The sequence below is a fragment of the Solanum tuberosum genome, unplaced genomic scaffold (genome assembly GCF_000226075.1).
Source record: "Solanum tuberosum cultivar DM 1-3 516 R44 unplaced genomic scaffold, SolTub_3.0 scf00911, whole genome shotgun sequence".
NCBI classification, from domain to species: Eukaryota; Viridiplantae; Streptophyta; class Magnoliopsida; order Solanales; family Solanaceae; genus Solanum; species Solanum tuberosum.
This window is the reverse complement of record NW_006239834.1, coordinates 40,912-44,582: the sequence shown is the minus strand read 5'-3', so window position 1 is coordinate 44,582 and position 3,671 is coordinate 40,912. Positions and strand designations below refer to the sequence as shown.

Below are 3,671 nucleotides of genomic sequence, written 5' to 3'. Positions count from 1 at the left end.
TACTGTGAGTCACGTTTTAGCTGTAAAACGTGCTTCAGAGTAACGAATTATAAAACGTTACTGACAATAACGTTTTATGTCTGTTTACTCTGTCAGATTTTTGTCTTTTTGTTAATCAACTTTTTTGAATAAAATATAACCTAAAACGTTATTGTCAACTACGTTTATACTAGTTTTGTAAAATTTTAAAAAAACGTATTATTATAGTAAATTGATTTTTATAATAGCTTACTTTGGTCAAAAATTCTGAATTTTACATAATACAATATTAAGTAGTATTATAAATAACAATAAACTCATGTAATCTCATAAAGATGAAACAAGCTTAAGTTATTTCTACTAGACTCTTAGATCAATAATATACTAAATTAAATAAGAATAACGGCACATGTTAGTTATTAATTTAAATTTCCTACGTAGAATAAAAAATTAAGTCAGAAGCCTTCATGGATTTTAAATTTTATTAAAATATATGCATAAATAGAGGATAAAATAAAAATAAATGCACGATATATATATATATATATATATAGAGAGAGAGAGATAAAATTAAATTTCAAATAGTCGATATAAATAAATAGAAAACTATTTACAATTCAAAATCCCACAATAGTTTTAGTTTCAAAGAAGTTACACACGTTCTTGAAAATTTCATATCCTATATTTGAAACCATATTTCCATAAAATACGACTAAAAAATAAAATCGCATTTTTAAAATTTATTTATTTACCTTACTTAGATGTTAATTTATTATATAAAAAAACTTCAAAAAAAAACGTAGTTGATTATAGATATTAGAATAGTATAATAACAAGTAAAATTGTGTACTAAAACATTAAGTTAATATGATCATATAAATAGTAATAAAGTAGTATTATAACTATATTTTTTTTTTTTTAAATGAAGGATAAAATTTTGAAATTATTTTAATTTAAAAATATCCGTGCAACGCGCGAGTACAAATAGTAGTTAATGTAAAAAAAAAAGTACATAATATCACGTCCACAAATAATAACTCACCTAACAGAAGGAACTAGAAGAAAAAATTAGCCTATTTCGTATAGTATAGAAATATTTTAAGCCTTTTCCCAATTTGTCTTCACAACAAAAACCTATTTGCCCAAAAAAAAAAAGAATCTATAAAAAGGCATATGCAACAACCTTTTGAAGAACTTATAATTGAACCAAAAATTACCATCCTTTCTCTTCCCAAAAATGGAGTTGTTCAACTTAATTTCCATTTCCCTTTTTGTATTTTTCCTCTTTTTATTAAAGAAATTGAAGAATTCCAATAGCCAAATTAACAAAAGATTGCCTCCTGGTCCATGGAAATTACCATTTGTTGGAAGTATGTTTCATATGGTTGGTGGACTTCCACATCGTGTCCTTAGAGATTTAGCCAAAAATATGGTCCAATTATGCACCTTCAACTAGGTGAAGTTTCTCTAGTTGTTGTTACTTCTCCTATCATGGCCAAACAAGTGTTAAAAACTCATGACCTCGCTTTTTCATCTAGGCCAAGACTTTTGGCCTCCGAAATTGTCTTGTATAATTGTACAGATATTGCATTTTGCCCATATGGTGATTACTGGAGACAGATGCGCAAAATTTGTGTCATAGAAGTGCTTAGTGGAAAAAATGTTCGGTCATTCAGTTCAATTAGACAAGATGAAACTCTTCGTCTAGTTGAATTTTTTAGATCATCATCCTGAGCCAGCTAATGTAACAAAAAGGATTTCGTTATTCACAAGCTTTATAATATGTCGATTAGCATTTGGGACGATATTCAAGGAGCAAGATGAATTTATACGAGTAATGAAAAGTGTGACATCTTTATTGGAAGTAGGGCTGTTCAAAACCGAACCGAAACCGATAACCCGAACCGACAAAAAAGTTATTGGTTTATAGTATTGGGTTATTGGTTTAGCGGTTTTAATAACGGTTTTAAAATTTGTGTCTTAGAAGTGCTTAGTGGAAAAAATGTTCGGTCATTCAGTTCAATTAGACAAGATGAAACTCTTCGTCTAGTTGAATTTTTTAGATCATCATACACTGGTGAATCAATTAATGTAACAAAAAGGATTTCGTTATTCACAAGCTTTATAATATGTCGATCAGCATTTGGGACGATATTCAAGGAGCAAGATGAATTTATACGAGTAATGAAAAGTGTGACATCTTTATTGGAAGGGTTCAATGTGGCTGACATATTCCCATCTTTGAAATTTCTTCATGTGTTAAGTGGAATGAAAGGTAAAATTATGTATCTCCACCATAAGGTAGATACCATTGTTGAGAATGTTATAAATGAGCACAAGAAAAATCTTGTAATTGGGAAGACTAATGGTGAATTAGGAGGTGAAGATTTAATTGATGTACTATTGAGACTTATGGAAGATGGAGACCTTCAATTTCCAATCACCAATGACAACATCAAAGCTATTGTTTATGTAAGTACTTACTATATACTATACAATTTTGCCTAATTATTATTTAACATATACTTGAGGTGTGTTTGGTATGAAAGAAATATATTTTGGACTTTTTTTTATAAAAAAAGGAGTCTCTTACTTATTTTTTGACGTTTGATAAATAAATAAAAATAATTTGTATAATATAGGTAAATATTATCGGCTTATCGCGATGAAAATAGAGAGTAGGAGTGTAGGGGTGATGGTGATAGGGGCTATAGAATAGGAGCTTTGTCAAACAACTCAAACGATTAGATAAATAACACGTACATGTGAATGAATTTAACCTTGTAACTTGCTCTCAAATGTAGGACATGTTTTCAGCAGGAACAGAAACAACATCAACCATAATTGACTGGGCCATGGTGGAAATGATTAAGAATTCAAGTATAATTTTCAAAGCTCAAGCAGAGGTAAGGGAAGCCTTTAGAGGAAAAGAAACTTTTGATGAAAATAATGTCGAAGAATTGAAATACCTAAAACTAATCGTTAAAGAAACTTTAAGGCTCCACCCTCCACTTCCACTTATGCTCCCAAGAGAATCTAGGGAAGAAGTAGACATAGATGGCTATACTATTCCTTCGGAAACAAAATTAATAGTTAATGTATGGGCTATCGGAAGAGATTCAAATTATTGGGATGATGCAGAAAGCTTTAAACCTGAGAGATTTGAGCAAAGTTCGGTGGATTTTGCTGGTAATAATTTTGAATTTCTTCCATTTGGTAGTGGAAGGAGGATTTGTCCTGGAATATCATTTGGTTTAGCTAATGTATATTTGCCTTTGGCTAACTTATTATATCACTTTGATTGGAAACTTCCTTCTGGAATTAAATCAAGTGATCTTGACATGACTGAATCGGACGGAGCAAGTTGTACTAGAAAGAGTAACCTTCACTTGATCATGACTCCCTATCAACCTTCTCAAGAGTGACTCAATGGCATCAAACTTTATTTTAAGAAAGATTTAAAGTAAAAAAAAAATTACACTAATGTTGTGATTGGCCTTATAAAGGTCATTACGTGTAACGTGTTGCTTCTCCCTCTCCCTCTTGCTTTTAATTTATTTCTTCTTATGGTATTGTATGCTTTCACTATTTGTAACATATATATGTATCTTTGTTATATCGTAAATGTATCATGATAGTTATATACATAAAATGCCACGTTACCCCCCCCCCCCCACTTCCCCCTCCAAGGG

At 30.4% G+C, this 3,671-nt stretch overlaps 1 pseudogene; it reads left to right on the top strand.

Annotated features, from left to right (window-relative positions):
* Positions 1–1,167: 1,167 nt before the first annotated feature.
* Positions 1,168–3,631, top strand: LOC102595540 (premnaspirodiene oxygenase-like; annotated as a pseudogene).
* The last annotated feature ends 40 nt before the right edge of the window (positions 3,632–3,671 follow it).